The sequence below is a fragment of the Nannobrachium achirus genome, assembly GCF_963921795.1.
Source record: "Nannobrachium achirus genome assembly, chromosome: 18".
Classification (NCBI taxonomy): Eukaryota; Metazoa; Chordata; class Actinopteri; order Myctophiformes; family Myctophidae; genus Nannobrachium; species Nannobrachium achirus.
Window position 1 is genome coordinate 37,128,738 of NC_137825.1, and position 18,214 is coordinate 37,146,951.

Genomic DNA, 18,214 nt, shown 5'->3' on the forward strand with positions numbered 1-18,214 from the left:
GCACGGTAGAGATGCAGGGGGTGGGGTAGTGAAGGTGTGCAGTGACCTGAGAGCAGAGATTTTCTCAGTGAAAAATGCTTGAAAGTTATTACAGAGTGAGAGAGAAGGGGTAAGAGGGGAGACATCACGGGGATTGATGAGAGAATTAAAAATATCAAAGAGCACTTGTGGTTTGTGGCTATTGTTAGTGACAGTAGTGGATATAAAAGCAGATTTAGCAGCTTTTACGGCTCTTTGATAAGAGGCATGGCATTCACGGAGAATTTCAAGGTAGACCTGGAGTTTATTTTTTATTCCAACGTCTTTCAGCACGCCTGGAAGAGCGCCTTAGAGCTTGTGTTATATCATTCAGCCATGGCTCCGAAAGTGCGTTAGTGCGTTTTAGCCTGAGAGGAGCGATGTTATCTAAAATGGAAGTGCAAGTTGCGTTAAAATTTTCTAGGAGCACCTCAGCAGTGGGAGAGACATTCATGTCAGTGTTGGCGGCGAGGACAGTGTCATTGAATATATGGGAACCTGCTGATGATCACAAGTGATGATAGAGAATTGACCATTGGTTATAGTGAGGCAAATCTTTGTCACCATTCAGGACAGGTAGATGTGCTGCTGAAAAACATCAGTTCTCCGCGTAGGGTTGCCAATAGAAATATATCTAATAGATAGATCTATATGTTGCCAACTACATGAAATTCAAGCTGTAATAGGCCTAAGGCCAGTTTCATCGTACACGTGTGCACTGTTAAGTCGCTGATGTCATACAAGCTCCTAGCGGTTGCAGTTTCATGAAAGTTGGAAAGAGACAAATAGATAAACATGGACAGTGTGAAATATAGCGATAGCATGATATATATATATATATATATATATATATATATATATATATATATATAGCCTACAAGGACTGACAAATACAGAGATCTCCATTTATGGCTTTAAAAGGGACAAGGTCTGACAGACACATGCACATATATGGGCATATATCAGTCACATCAACGGTGGCATGTAGGTTTCGAATTCTAAACGTGAGGTTCTAGTTTTTTTCACCATTTTAGAAAATGTTTTCCCTATAATGATATGCCTACATGGACGCCAGCTAAATGTGGTCAATACATTAGCTAAAAGAGTATGTAGCTCACCTGAGAATCAACTTTATTGTCACTGCAAAAAAGTTTTTCTCATTTCAGAATATTTCCAGGAATTGCATGTACCGTAGGAACCCCGAAGCTCCATCATTTGCTGTTCCAAGAAAGGCCAAGAGAATAGAAAAAGAAGGAAAATAGGTCATATTATGTTATGTAAAACAAATGTCAAATATACATCAGTAGAGTAAGTTGCCTTGGGAGCTAACAGCTCCCAATCATGTGGCTTAAGGACTATTACAGCTTGATGTGCAAGCACTGAACCCCTGGAGTGAGAGTATACCCCAGCTAATAATGATACAGTCAGTACACACTATGCAAAACATGCAAACAAAACCCATCCCTGTGTCAAAGTCATCATTATTTTTCCTGACATTTAGGAGTACATGTGCGCACTGTTGACTCGTTGAACATGAATACAAGAACAAGACACTGGGTGGATGGAGCTCAACTCTATTGCACGTTATCATCACATGTCATAAGCTCCTTTGCTATTCCAAGAAAGTTGGAAAGAGAGAAACAAAAAACATACACTGGACAGTGTGAAATATAGCTATATACATGCTATATAAATACTTTGCATGGTTGAAATAGCACCTAGACAAGTGCAATCTGAAGGTCAACAATATTTATCAGCTTTGGGGATGAAGGTGAACTTCATTGGCGGTCACAATAAATACATGGACTGAAGGTACATGGCTGAAAGGTCAAACAGGGCATGAGTTATACCTATTCAAAGATTTTTTTAATATAAATATATAAACAGATTAAACACACAGCAGGCACAAAATGGAGAAATTAAGTGTTAATGTTTTTTTTGTTTTTTATTAAGAGGAAGACACCTCAGAGCCAATATATCATGGCCTCAATGTGTGTGTGTGTGTGTGTGTGTGTGTGTGTGTGTGTGTGTGTGTGTGTGTGTGTGTGTGTGTGTGTGTGTGTGTGTGTGTGTGTGTGTGTGTGTGTGTGTCTGTTGCTTAATGACAGCGTTTGTGGGGAAGGTGATGATGCTCCGGAATGTATTTTGTACGGGAGAAACATTCGACCGCTTTCCTGTCGCAGTCACAGATACATTTATCACATTTACTGTTGCCGTCACCTAGATGACAAAAAATTAAAAACAAGAAGATCATTAGGCAGTGTCACATACCAAAAATAGCAGATCTACAAACTTGTAGATGACAAAGTATAAATCGGGTTTACTACGAGAAGTCATTGCATTTCAAATAGCTTCAGCCAGCTTCTTCAGAAACTTGGTAATGGAGAAACAGATAAGTAAAGAAGACTTCACCGTGGTTAACGTAGTACTTAGTACATAGTACTGTAACTAATATTCTGTCAACAAGTGAATCATGGGAAGAACTCCCTGTTAATGTCATGTGGGTACATAGAAATATTGTACACAATTTCTAAGCTTATACAGTATGTTCTGTGGCCTGTTTCCAGTTAGATTTAGTTACTTAAGCCCCTTTTCCACTGGCCCAACACCACACCACTCCACACTGCCCACTTGTGCTAGGTTTTCCACTACAAGGACCTGGGTAGAGTGGTGTGAAAGTGGTACTAAACATGGTACTAAAAAGTATCCAATCCAGAGTCTGAGCTAGGCCAAACACATCATAATGACTGATCATTCACTGACTTTTCATTTAGACCACCAGCATACAGTATAGTTGTAATACATGATAATAGATTATATTGTGTTATAACCACTATTATAATCTATTATAGTGTATTATAGTCACAGTTTTATAATCCATTATAGTGTATTATAATTAGGTTAGTTGTAATACAATTTTATATTGTATTTATACCTGTCAAATTTAGTGCGCTATTAACTAGTTAACTCACAATCCTTTTAATGCCACTAATTTTTTTAACTTGCGATTAATGCAGCTGATGTTTGAGCCTCGGTGCGCTCCGTAGTATAGAGAGTGAGGAAGCGAATGCGCTGACAACTCGCATCCTTATTATTATAGCTCTATGCTCGCATCCTATGCTCGCATCAAATACCGAAGCGTTGAAACGGCACATCTGCAGACAGCGCAAGCCCCAGACACACAAGCTCCCAAGAACAGGAGCGTTCCAACTTGTACTGTACACGAGCACATAGTAGCCTACTAGCCTACGTTCGTTATACAGTGCCCCCCAGAAACCCCGCACCAACACACTAACAGTGACCACCAAATGCATGCAACAACGGCCAGAGAACCCACATAGCAAACAGGTTTGGCCCAAATCCGGCTGTTATGGCCCACATCCGGCTGTTCTGGCCCAACTCCGGCTGAAATCCGGCAGGTCTGGCTGACTGTGGCTTGTGTGCCACACATCTCCAACAAGCCATCAGTACTCTCTACATCATAACAGCTGGGTTTCTCATAGTGAACTAGGGTGCCCAATAACACCAGTCCAGGGTGCCTCAGAATATTTTGATAATATTTAGAATGTATCAATATTACTTCAGTTAAACCAATTTAGACCCTCTAATGCCTCATGCTTGCTTTGTAAAACACCCGAGTTGCACTGTACTTGAGTTATATTTATACACCAACTCTCTTCACCAAAAATAGCCGATCTACAAGATCTTGTAGCATCTTGTAATGAGCTTGTAAATCTGCTACATTTGGTGAATATCCCCTTAGAATAGGGATGTTGGGGTTTAGTGATTGCTATTTGTCTACTCCCATGTTGATATGAGTATTAATATCAGTTTTAGGTAGATTTAGAACAAATAAAAAATATGCGATTAATTGCGATTAATCGTGCGATTAACTATGGACAATCATGCGATTAATGGGATTAAAATTTTTAATCGACTGACAGCCCTAATTGTATTATAATCACAGTTAAAAGGGTCAATTTGCTTCTTGCCGATAGGGGTACTTTTGTGTAATGGAAAATGTAGATAATTTAAATGGTGCGGTGTGGTGTGATGCAGTGTAGTGTTGTGTAGTGTGGTGCTAAAGCTGCAGTCAAAAAGGGGCTTTAGATATCACATGCATTTAACAACAAAATCAAAGAGTGTCAATAGGCAAAAATACTCACTGGGACAAGTAACAGTCTTGGCGGCTTTATCACATTTGTATTTGTATAGTTAAGTGTATGGCAGAAACACTTATTGTACTCGCTCAGGAAAGCTTCGGCACGTAACTAGTGCCGCACCATTTACGCCGGCCACCCCCGCAATATATACATCAAAACGTGCGGCTCGGCCGGGAATGGTGTGCTATTACTTTTCTTTCCGATCCGCATTACCATGGTGACGTAATTGGCAAAAAACGAAAATTACGTTGCTATGGTAACGGATTGACTTATAATAGGAAAATGCAAAAAGTCACATTCAAGTATTTTTCTCTCGCAAACCATAAGGGCTACATTTTCAAAACTTGGAAAGGAGATTCATAATAATTTTAAGAATGAATAGAAAAATAATTACATCACTCGGCCTCATGGTGGCGCTATAACGGCCCACTTTAAGTTTATCCCCGTAACTCTTGAACCGTAGATCAGAAAATTTAATTTATTTTTTCCCTGGATTCCTTGGGTCAAGACGCATCTCCCCATATAGGCCACACCCATTTGCGCCAGGTTAGATTTTCCGCCATCTTGAATTTTCTCCAAAACACACTTTTTGCTCCTTTTCCTACATATTTTCTTCAAATGTCACAAAAATCGGTACACATGATCTATGAACGCATGCAATGTGTTCTATATCTATGAATGTGGAAAATCTTGCAAGCACATTCCCACTAGGTCAAGGAACAGATGCCACCCTTCTTACATTGGCCTGTTCAGCGACGTAGGAGACGGGGGGGTCGCGTACGTTTTGTCCCCCGTGGGCCGCGGACCACCAGTTGGGCTGCCGCGACGCTGAATTCCAAAAAGGAGAAGAAAAAAGCCTCAAATGGGGCCGGCACTAGGACCACACGGACGCTAGAAGAGGCTGCGGTCAGCCCGTAGGCTTCCCTATGCTCGAAACTGGTCGTGTCATGTAATTCTAATTAAGTCCATTACTTCCTGTAAGTAGACTTAAAAATAAAACCAGTTCCCTACGGGAGTAGCCTCTTATTTTGAAATCTACCATTTTGAGAGGAAGTGAAGTGCTTCTGCTTGTTAGTTATTGGCTACTTGGCGCAGCCTTTCTGCAGCCCAATGTAAACAGAAGAACTCACGTGTGGACCAGTGTGGATTGTACAAGCTTTTGACTAAACTAAAGTTCATATTATGATATGAAAACAATGCTCCTTTGACTTAAACAACGTACACCCTTTGAAAGTTTGTTAAACTTTGCACATCCGCAGCAGATTAGGTAAGGAGCTGGTTAATTACCTTCTGCTGGTTGGCTGTTCTTGTTGTGCCTCGGTGATAACTGATAAGAGCATAGATTGTAGAAAATAATTATGTTGAGAGGCATAGAGCTGTTGCTTTGGTGTTGCGACTGTCTCTTTCTCTTTATAGTTGTTTATTTTGTCTCATCTCTCTGTGATACAGTAGTAGTTGTGCTCCGTGTGTACAGGAGTGTTATCAATTAAAACAAGCATGCATGTCGTCACTCGTCATGCCGTCATGTAATTAACGGTTCATTGCTTTTAAATGTTCTAATGATATTTTGTATGGCTCTGTTGCACTGCACTGTTAGGCTATGTGCTCTAAATCAGTGCTGAAGTTTCTCCTCCATTCTTTTTTTGCACAGTTGAAATTGGCTTAAAAATCCACATTCAAAGACGTATTTGACATGTATTTAATGGCTGGGCTGGGCTGTGAAAATTGATGCTGTGTTGGGGCAGTTTGAGCTGGGTCAGAAAATTAAAATGTGTCCATAAAAACCCTACACGCGCATCACTAGTGTAGTGCATGTGTGTAGTGTGCACGTATGTACATGCTGCGCTGTGTGGTATAACTCATTGTTACACACCAGAACCGACCTGGAAATGCACACAGAAACCCAAACAAAACCGAATTTTCGGCCGATCCGAACCGACCCGAACCGCGTTTTTTTGGCCGGCGCCTTGCGGCGCCGGCGAATCATACTGGACTAGGCTGTTGTGGGCTGGGTCGGTCCAAATAGGACCCCCCCACCTGGGAACCTACTGTAACCCTACGCCTATGGGCCTGTTATAGCGCCATGAGCGGGTCAACTTTTACATAACACATTTTTGGAACAAAATGCCTCAAATCATGCATGCAGCGTCTGATTGCGTCAGTAACGTCAAAGAGAGCACTGCTTGCGATCTTGACATTTTGTACTTTTATAGCCATTGTTTTCTGGCTTGAAGCGAGCCCACAATTGTTTCGAAGGAACAATATTTTCTAGTTTCTTTATCTATCAGACAGTTCTCCTCAAAACTTTGGCACCTTTCTACTCCTACATACTTAGTGAGAAAATGAAAATAAAAACATCAATGTGTTCAGCCTACAGTTGCGACGTGTGCTATTATTGTGGGCTCGCCTGTAAGGTGAGCACACTTTAGATATTGTCATTATTTATTAGTGGGCTCGCCTGAAAGGCGAGCACACTCTAGATATTGTCATTATTTATTTATCTATCAGTCAGTCAACAGTTCTCCTCAATAATTCCGTTACTTTCTACTCCTACATACTTAGACAGAAAATGAAAATAAAAACATCAATGTGTTCAGCTTACAGTAGCGAAGTGTGCTATTATTTTTTACAGCAATCGGCCAAATGGTGGCGCTGTAGGAAGCCTTCGAAAGTGCGAACTTTGAACAGGTAGAGCTCATGCTCTGTTTGAGGTACAGCCATGAAACCTGTATACACGTATGCGTCTCCTCATGCCGAACAACTTTTACGCTCTGACTTTTAACCTTTGACCTTTAGATCCCCCAGAATTTTGAATTATATGAAAAACAGTAAAAAAAACTTTTTTCACATGAACTTTGGACCAATACGGTCAAACTGTCTGGTCGCATTTCTTTTAAAGTGAAATATATTTTTTTAATAATTCAATCAATATTGCGGTTTTATGCAAATTATTCTTCTGCCTCTAAATCATACATGCAAAGTTACACGTTCATGGCATTTGGCAAAGATGTAGAGGGTTAGTCAAAGTATCACTGAAACCAATTTTATTCCAATCGGCCAAAGGGGGGCGCTATACGAACGGGCATAAGTCATGCCTCGTTTCGTTTGAAGACATGCAACTTGCTTACACGCGTGCTTTGACTCAAGCGGAAGACATCTGTGTCTTTGTTAAGTAAGCTCCGCCCTTAGATTTTCCGCCATTTTGAGCAGTTTGTAAAACGCTTAAACCCGCTTTTATTCTGGAATTTTCGCATCACGTCCACAAAACTTTTTTTACATGAACTTTGGACCAATATCTAAAGATCTGTCAGATCGGATTTTTTTTTTTAAATTGAAACATGTTTTTTTTATAATTCAATGAATATTGCAGTTTTATGCAAATTATTCTTCTGCCTCTAAATCATACATGCAAAGTTACACGTTCATGGCATTTGGCAAAGATGTAGACGGTTAGTCAAAGTATCACTGAAACCAATTTTATTCCAATCGGCCAAAGGGGGGCGCTATACGAAGCGTTTGAAAATTCAAACTTCAAACGGGCATAAGTCATGACTCGTTTCGTTTGAAGACATGCAACTTGTTACACGCGTGCTTTGACTCGAGCGGAAGACATCTGTGTCGTTGTTAAGTAAGCTCCGCCCTTTGATTTTCCGCCATTTTGAGCAGTTTGTAAAATGCGTAAACCCCCTTTTATTCTGGAATTTTCGCTCCACGTGCACAAAATTTTTTTTACGTGAACTTTGGACCGATATCTAAAGATCTGTCAGATCGGATTTCTTTAAAATTTAAACATGCTTTTTTAAATAATTCAATGAATATTGCAGTTTTATGCAAATTATTCTTCTGCCTCTAAATCATACATGCAAAGTAACATGTTCATGGCATTTGGCAAAGATGTAGAGTGTTAGTCCAAATATCACTAAAACCAATCTTACCCCAATTGGCCAAAGGGGGGCGCTATATCATTTTGAGCAGTTTGTGAAACGCTTAAACCCGTTAGGATTTTTTTTTGCAATTTGCATGAAACATTCTACACACAATCTAAGGACCATTATCTAATATGCCTATGAAGTGCACACACACACAAAAAAATAATAATAATAATAAATATAGCTGCAAGCAGCCATAAAGTGGCCAAGGCCAAAAACACATCAAATCATGAACACAGCCTGCAATGTGCGTGAAATCTTGCAAGCACATTACCAATAGGTCAAGGAACAGATACCACCCTTCTCACATTAGCCTGTTATAGCGCCACCAGCGGGTCAACTTTTGCACAACACATTTTTGGAACAAAATGGACAAATCTTTGACGTCGGTAACGTCAAAGAGATCACTGCCTGCGATCTTGACATTTTGTACTTTTATAGCCATTGTTTTCTGGCTTGAAGCGAGCCCACAATTGTTTCGAAGGAACAATATTTTCTAGTTTATCAGTAAGTTCTCATCAATACTTTGGCACCTTTCTACTCCTACATACTTAGTCAGAAAATGAAAATAAAAACATCAATGTGTTCAACTTACTGTGGCGACGTGTGCTATTATTTTTTACAGCAATCGGCCAAATGGTGGCGCTGTAGGAAGCCTTCGAAAGTGCGAACTTTGAACAGGTAGAGCTCATGCTGTGTTTGAGTTACAGCCATGAAACCTGTATACACGTATGCGTCTCCTCATGCCGAATAACTTTTACGCTCTGACTTTTGACCTCTGACCTTTAGGTCTCCCACAATTTGGAATTATATGAAAAACAGTACAAATCTATCTCCTCTTGGGATTTTCGCGTTACGCGCATGAAACTTTTTTCACATGAACTTTGGACCAATACGGTCAAACTGTCTGGTCGGATTTCTTTTAAAGTGAAATTAAATTTTTTAATAATTCAATCAATATTGCGGTTTTATGCAAATTATTCTTCGGCCTCTAAATCATACATGCAAAGTTACACGTTCATGGCATTTGGCAAAGATGTAGAGGGTTAGTCAAAGTATCACTGAAACCAATTTTATTCCAATCGGCCAAAGGGGGGTGCTATACAAAGCGTTTGAAAATTCAAACTTTAAACGGGCATAAGTCATGCCTCGTTTCGTTGGAAGACATGCAACTTGCTTACACGCGTGCTTTGACTCAAGCGGAAGACATCTGTGTCTTTGTTAAGTAAGCTCCGTCCTTAGATTTTCCGCCATTTTGAGCAGTTTGTAAAACGCTTAAACCCGCTTTTATTCTGGAATTTTCGCGTCACGTCCACAAAACTTTTTTTACATGAACTTTGGACCAATATCTAAAGATCTGTCAGATCGGATTAAAAAAAAAAATGAAACATGCTTTTTTAATAATTCAATGAATATTGCAGTTTTATGCAAATTATTCTTCTGCCTCTAAATCATTGAGCAGTTTGTAAAACGCTTAAACCTGCTTTTATTCTGGAATTTTTGCGTCACGTCCACACAACCTTTTTACATGAACTTTGGACCAATATCTAAAGATCTGTCAGATCGGATTTAAAAAAAAATTGAAACATGCTTTTTTAATAATTCAATGAATATTGCAGTTTTATGCAAATTATTCTTCTGCCTCTAAATCATACGTGGGTCAGTGACGTGACGCCCCAAAAAATGTGTTTTTAAAAAAACTTTAAATTGCAGGCATAAAAGTTATTTACTTTTGTTCTACTCACTCTCAACCTTATGGAAATACATTTTGTTTTTAGATATTTTATTGGAATCAGACTTTATTCAGCAGTTTGTTGTACTTGTGCCTAAAATCGTCATATGGTGTGACATGAAAATAATTGTTCATAAAATGAAAATGGAGTACATCTTTCTTAAGTTACTCACTTTATCAAAGTCCTTTATCATAACTAACCAGTGATCCACTATAGTTTTTTGAAAATTAATTATATCTGTATATTTTTTTCATAATCGACACTCTGTGTGAGGCCCATGTTCATGATCTTACAACATATTTTAAATGTATTCTGTCAAAACTTTCTCTAAAATTACACAAATATTTGTGACTCTTCCTGATAATATTCTCTATGTAATCCATAAACATTTTTTTGGTTTAATCATTAATAAAGGTATGATTATTCACTATTTGGAATGTCACACCAAATGATTTAGTGTCACACCGTATGATCATATCTTCATGTGTCAAAGCAAACTGTGTTTTAACCTATCTATTAGTGAGTACTGAACTTTACTGATTGATTAAACAATTACCCAGGATAACATGGCCTTAATATTTCTGAACAGGATATTATTGTAGAGCTTTAACATGGGATAAGAAAGAATTGTAGTAGTAGATGGATGATGAGGATGTGCACAGGAATGCTACGCACACCTAAGTCTTCTGCCGGCCCACGGCAGAAGGATCCTAAAGAGACAATAAGGCGCATAGCCACACTTGGAGCCAAGGCAACATTTTATTAACACCAATTAGTGGAAACAGAACTCAGCATTCAGGTAAATTGCTTTTTTCCGAAGTCTCCTGAACTTGAACACAGCATTTTGTGTTGAACAAATGTAATTAGGAATCATGACATTACACCACATCTCCACTAGCTAAAGAGTGCTGGGTTGCTCAACTCCGAAAATAGCTGATCTACAAGCTCTCGCAGCACAACGTGTTGAGAGCTTGTAGATCAGCTATTTTCGCTAGTTTTGTCTCGGGTCCTACCTTAACACTTAGTCCAGGCAATCTAGCGTTTTACGACAAAGTAATTGTAACATAATTTTTTTCTTCACAGACCTTTTCTATAAGGTCTCCAGAACAACATACTAAAAGTCCTAAGAAATCCTAGTTGCGGAAATATGTTTAATTGGCACCAATCCAAGAAATCCACCCAGGAGGAAAATACCCAGAAAAATATTTTTTTTCTGGGTATTTAAGGAGGATCTGAGGGGTCTAACTAGGAGTTTGTCATGATGCTGAATCCATTGCAGGCATTTGTTTTGCACAAAAAACATTCCGTGGGCTAGAAATGGCCTCAGAAAACAATACACGTATGGGTGAGTATTCATGTTAGTCGGAGGCCTTAGGGTTTTTTTTCTCGTGCTAATCAGTCTAAAAGTGCAAAATTTTGCACAGATGTAGCTCAGGGCATGCTCTAATGATTTAGCTAGGGCGCCCGAGTCGGCGACCTTCGGGGTCACCACAGCACCCACAAAACTCTGACTCATCACTTTTCATCACTAAAGTCGATGGGAGCCCAACTTGATTTGGCCGCTGTGGCGACCCCGAATGTCGCAGACTCGGGCGCCCTAGCTAAATCATTAGAGCATGCCCTGAGCTACATCTGTGCAAAGTTTTGCACTTTTAGACTGATTAGGACGAGTAAAAAAAAAACTAAGGCCTCCGACTAACATGAATTCTCACCCATACGTGTATTGTTTTCTGAGGCCATTTCTAGCCCACGGAAGATTTTTTGTGCAAAAAAAATGCCTGCAATGGATTCGGCATCATGACAAACCCCTAGTTAGACCCCTCACATCCTCCTTAAATAAATAAAAAATAAAAAAAATATATTTTTCTGGGTATTTTCCTGGGTGGATTTCTTGGATTGGTGCCAATTAAACATATTTCCGCAACTAGGATTTCTTAGGACTTTTAGTATGTTGTTCTGGAGACCTTATAGAAAAGGTCTGTGAAGAAAAAAATTATGTTACAATTACTTTGTGTTTTGGTTCCAAAATGAGCTAGTTTGCCTGGACTAACTGTCCACTGTCCAGTCCAGTGAGTGAAAGTACAAAAGTATTAGATCAGATTAGATTATACATTTAGACTGTATTGTACATCAGCCAGTCGTATTTGGTGAGGGTAGCAAACCGGCTGCCTTGTTGCGGTTCTGCTATGCCACAGACAACCTCCTGCTCTTCGTAGAAAATGCAGTCTCGCCCCTTTGGCTCCTCTCTCCTTGCTGGGTCATTGTTTAGTTTCTCCCTGTACTTTCTCGTTCTCTCAGCACTCATTTTCCAGCTGACAAAAGAAAATGGAATGTATAGTTTAAGACAAAGAGAAAATATTGTTTAGATTGAAACAATATGTTAAGGTTTCTGTGAAGGGGTTTCTGCTCTGTCTGATGAATTTGAAGTATCACTGAATGAAGCTAAATTACATTTTATGTAAAAATGTTTAAAACAAATGTTTAAATGTACAAAAGAAACATGGAACTTTGTTATTTATTGTTATATCTGTAGTTAAATACAGTATAAATCATATGGTGTGACAATCAAGTCATATGGCGTGACAAGCAGACATGTCACACCATTATGATTAAGTGTCACACCATATTACGTTTTCTGCATTTAGGTTTACCTTGAGGCTACTATGTACACATTAGCATGCTAACAGCATGCTAGCTATAACAAAGCAACCTAGATCTACATGGAAATATGACCAAAACTTCAAATAACTTAAGCTTTTTTTAATGAAAAGGTGTCACACCAACAGACATCCAAAGTGGTGAGTTTGTCAAAGTTTCAACAAGATGGCATTTCATGAAAATGTTAAAATCATAACTCACCTCAGACACCTGTCTTGCAGTTGTGCTGGGAGTGCTGAATAGCCTTACAGAAGAAGGACCTCTCTAGCCAATAGGTGTCCAAATAATTGCCTGTTTAATTTGTCCAAACTAGTGTCACACCAAATGATTTTGGTTTGGGGGACAAAATGTTTTTGATCAGAAATGACTGAAAACATTATGCTTTGACTTTGAAAAGATATAGGCTCACAAATAGACATTTGTTTAGCCTAAATTCATTTTCAAATGATTTTTAGCAATTCTTTTTCTTAGTTTTATTCAAGTTCCCACTTTGAGAAACAAGGTCAGGACAGTCACACCATATGAGTTTTGCCATGTTTGGTTGAAAATTCTGAAGTAATGAGGAATGAAATGTTTTAATCTTGAGTAAGTTCACATAAAGCTTAATGTCCTGCACAATATTCAGAAGGTTTTTGACAAATATATTTTTTATTTATACATGTTTGACACCGAGGACAGCGAAAACGTTACGTCACGTCACCCACCCACATGCAAAGTAACATGTTCATGGCATTTGGCAAAGATGTAGAGTCTTAGTCCAATTATCACTAAAACCAATCTTACTCCAATTGGCCAAAGGGGGGCGCTATATCATTTTGAGCAGTTTGTGAAACGCTTAAACCGTTAGGATTTTTTTAGCAATTTGCATGAAACATTCTACACACAATCTAAGGACCTTTATCTAATATGCCTATGAAGTGCACACACACAAAAAAAATAAAAAATAATAATAAATATAGCTGCAAGCAGCGATAAAGTGGCCAAAGCCAAAAACACCTAAAAAAAACACCTTTTAATAATTCAATCAATATTGCGGTTTTATGCAAATTATTCTTCGGCCTCTAAATCATACATGCAAAGTTACACGTTCATGGCATTTGGCAAAGATGTAGAGGGTTAGTCAAAGTATCACTGAAACCAATTTTATTCCAATCGGCCAAAGGGGGGTGCTATACAAAGCGTTTGAAAATTCAAACTTTAAACGGGCATAAGTCATGCCTCGTTTCGTTGGAAGACATGCAACTTGCTTACACGCGTGCTTTGACTCAAGTGGAAGACATCTGTGTCTTTGTTAAGTAAGCTATGTCCTTAGATTTTCCGCCATTTTGAGCAGTTTGTAAAACGCTTAAACCCGCTTTTATTCTGGAATTTTCGCGTCACGTCCACAAAACTTTTTTTACATGAACTTTGGACCAATATCTAAAGATCTGTCAGATCGGATTAAAAAAAAATGAAACATGCTTTTTTAATAATTCAATGAATATTGCAGTTTTATGCAAATTATTCTTCTGCCTCTAAATCATACATGCAAAGTAACATGTTCATGGCATTTGGCAAAGATGTAGAGTCTTAGTCCAAATATCACTAAAACCAATCTTACTCCAATTGGCCAAAGGGGGGCGCTATATCATTTTGAGCAGTTTGTGAAACGCTTAAACCCGTTAGGATTTTTTTAGCAATTTGCATGAAACATTCTACACACAATCTAAGGACCTTTATCTAATATGCCTATGAAGTGCACACACACAAAAAAAAATAATAATAATAAATATAGCTGCAAGCAGCGATAAAGTGGACAAAGCCAAAAACACCTCAAATCACGAACACAGCCTGCAATGTGCGTGAAATCTTGCAAGCACATTCCCAATAGGTCAAGGAACAGATACCACCCTTCTTACATTGGCCTGTTATAGCGCCACCAGCGGGTCAACTTTTCTCACAACAAATTTTTGGAACAAAATGGACCAATCTTTGACGTCAGTAACGTCAAAGAGAGCACTGCCTGCGATCTTGACATTTTGTACTTTTATAGCCATTGTTTTCTGGCTTGAAGCGAGCCCACAATTGTTTCGAAGGAACAACATTTTCTAGTTTATCTATCAGTAGACGGGAACTTCGGTCCTTTCTACTCCTACATACTTAGATAGAAAAAGAAAATAAAAACATCAATGTGTTCAGCTTACAGTGGCGAAGTGTGCTATTATTTTTTACAGCAATCGGCCAAATGGTGGCGCTGTAGGAAGCCTTCGAATGTGCGAACTTTGAACAGATAGAGCTCATGCTCTGTTTGAGGTACAGCCATGAAACCTGTATACACGTATGCGTCTCCTCATGCCGAACAACTTTTACGCTCTGACTTTTAACCTCTGACCTTTAGATCCCCCAGAATTTTGAATTATATGAAAAACAGTAAAAATCTATCTCCTCCTGGGATTTTTGCTTTACGCGCACAAAACCTTTTTCACATGAAATTTGAACCTATATCTATACAGGCTATGTGGTGAGAAGTTTGTACATTAAATAATGATTTTTTAATAATTCAATGTATATTGCGGTTTTATGCAAATTATTCTTCGGCCTCTAAATCATACATGCAAAGTTACGCGTTCATGGCATTTGGCAAAGATGTAGAGGGTTAGTGAAAATATCACTGAAACCAATCTTATTCCAATCGGCCAAAGGGGGGCGCTATACAAAGTGTTTGAAAATTCAAACTTCAAACGGGCATAAGTCATGACTCGTTTCGTTTGAAGTCATGCAACTTGTTTACACGCATGCTTTGAGCGGAAGACATCTGTGTCTTTGTTAAGTAAGCTCCGCCCTTCGATTTTCCGCCATTTTGAGCAGTTTGTAAAACACTTAAACCCACTTTTATTCTGGAATTTTCGCGCCATGTGCACAAAACTTTTTTTACGTGAACTTTGGACCAATATCTAAAAATCTGTCAGATCGGATTTTTTTTTTAATTGAAACATGCTTTTTTAATAAATTCAATGAATATTGCAGTTTTATGCAAATTATTCTTCTGCCTCTAAATCATACATGCAAAGTAACATATTCATGGCATTTGGCAAAGATGTAGAGTGTTATTCCAAATATCACTAAAACCAATCTTACCCCAATTGGCCAAAGGGGGGCGCTATATCATTTTGAACAGTTTGTGAAACGCTTAAACCCGTTAGGATTTTTTTTAGCAATTTGCATGAAACATTCTACACACAAGCTAAGGACCTTTATCTAATATGCCTATGAAGTGCACACACACAAATAATAATAATAATAATAAATATAGCTGCAAGCAGCGATAAAGTGGCCAAGCCAGAAAAAGCAGGAAAGCAAAAAAGCTAAAAAGCAGCTCTGGAAAGCAAGGGAAAAGTGGGAAAAGAAATTAAAGAAAAACTAGAAGCAGTGCTCTTCCAAACACTATAATACGCAATTTAAATAGTCCGCATGAGGTGAGACTTGAACCGGTGATCATCGGCGTTAAAGACATAAAACACTGACTGGAACCTGTAAAATAACCTCTCTAAATTAAAATATCTTGTGTGTGCGTGTGCGTGTGCGTGTGCGTGTGTGTGTGTGTGTGTGTGTAATAGTTTCCAAAGTGCCAATTTTAGGGGTGCCAGGTAGATTCTGTCTACCAGAGAAATATTCAGCGGTGGTCACACCGTCTCCTTAGCGTGACCATGTGTGTAGCTATGAATGTCTGTAGCCTGGCCTGCAATACCGCTGGGTGACTGTTGAGCAGCCTTGAAATGTACTGTTCATGCACGCATACACACAACCTTGAAATGCATGGACACCACCGCTCCATTCACACTGGTGTGATTTTTATTTTACACTTCTCCATAATTAGATATTTACGAAATGTAAACGCAAAAGTCAAGTCAAATCAAAGTACCCAAGTTATGTTTGTAACCAATACGTTTCAAAGCAACCACAAACAAACAAGTCAATTGAGTTCAACCCACAGTTCAATGAATGAACACTTTTAGCCACAGGCATGTCAAGTTCCCACAGATTTTAGTTAACTCCTCAAGGTCTTAACTCTCAATATCTTTATTTTCCAACTTTTTCATTTGTTGTCTTCTTTGTTGAAGAGTTGGTCATCAGGTTGTAAACCTTCAAAACAGAAGGTTAACAAACTTGCCATTTTCAACAACGTAAGCATCTCTTTTAAATCACTCAAGTCTTAAAAACAATGTTTTCAAATAATTCAAGTAGTAAATGTCTTCAAATAAAGTTTTTAAACGTTAAGTATTGTGAAGTCTGAACCCAAACCAGCACACAGAAACAGTTCTCAAGGTGAAAACGCAATAAGCGTTGTTTTATTCAAGGGGGCGTTCCCCTAAAACATGAAATAAAGTTTTTCCAAAAACCGGAGCTTTTAACTCAAAATATGCTTCTTTCAGGACTTAACAAACAGGGGTTATGTTCGAAACACGTGTTTCACAGTATGCCGTTGCTTCCATAAACACATGCCATTTCTCTTCATTTTTTTCACCACTGGTTAAATGTAAACAGGTGCTGACATAACTTGATGAGGTTCCCCTCCAGTGATACTGTTCATATTGATACTGATATTAAATGTAAGCATAGGTTAATGAGGCTTCTTGCCTAACTGGTCCACATGCAACCATCAGTCCATCACAGAGAGGAAAAAGTCTTTGGGATATTGAACATTTTGTGCAAAGCATATTTGCCTGTGCATACCTGCTGTATTCTTATGTTTGTTTTGTATAACTGCTGACTACAGTAGGCCTACATGTCCCTGTCTGTCTAAAATATGCCACAACTAAAGCCCCTTTAACAAAAACATACCTCAGGTTTTTTCACAATCATCAAACTCAAGGAAATCACCATGAAAAGAAGACATCTTACTAACGAATATCTCTCTTATATCATCATATTTATAGGGCTTCAACAACCAAAACATAAAATATCTTCTTTCCTCTGGTTCGGTGTTAAACCTGCCAGTCTCCAGAGCTAATGGTAACGTTCCTGGTGAATTATGTAATAATACTAATAAATATATCTACACGCAGCGATAAAGTGGCCAAGGCAGAAAACGCAGGAAAGCAAAAAAGCATCAAGGGAAAGCAAAGAAGAAATCAAATAAATACTAGAAGCAGTGTTCTTCCGAACAGGTCTCCGGCAGGTCAGGTGTTTTTTTTTGTTGCCTAGTGGTGACTCTATAATAGGCCAAAGTGAAAAGGGTACCAAGTGTTCTTGGGCCTTTCACGGCAATCGCTGCATGTGGGATTTGAGGCATTTTGTTCCAAAAATGTGTTTTGCTAAAAATGACCCGCTGGTGGCGCTATAACAGGCCAATGTGAGAAGGGTGGCATCTGTTTCTGGGCCTAGTGGGAATGTGTGTGCAAAATCTCACACACATAGCAGGCTGCGTTTGAGACATTTTGTTCAAAAAGGAGCAATCCTGCAAACCTTGGAATTCAATGTTAGCCAATTAGATAGAATATGATATCGGACAAATCCGTCATGATTACATCACTGTAGAGATACTGTGTACTGATTTGTGTGATTTTCGGATAAAATCTGAAGGAGTAATATCGAAGAATGTGTTTTACATACTGTAAGTCTGCCTTCTGGTGGCGCTATAAATGGCAGATGTGAAAAATGCAGGGCACAGGTTTTTCCTTGGCCTCTGGGAAGTGTGCATACAAAGTTTTACACTAATCGGTGGTTATAGGTA

At 38.7% G+C, this 18,214-nt stretch overlaps 1 protein-coding gene across 1 annotated transcript in view; it reads left to right on the forward strand.

The window, feature by feature from the left end:
- Positions 1 to 5,371: 5,371 nt before the first annotated feature.
- The window catches only part of pkmyt1 (protein kinase, membrane associated tyrosine/threonine 1), a 156,616-nt gene continuing 143,773 nt past the window's right edge, over positions 5,372 to 18,214 (forward strand). The window contains exon 1 of the mRNA XM_080747632.1: positions 5,372 to 5,448. The gene's annotated coding sequence lies outside the window, so the exon portion shown is untranslated. The remainder of the gene's footprint in view (positions 5,449 to 18,214) is intronic.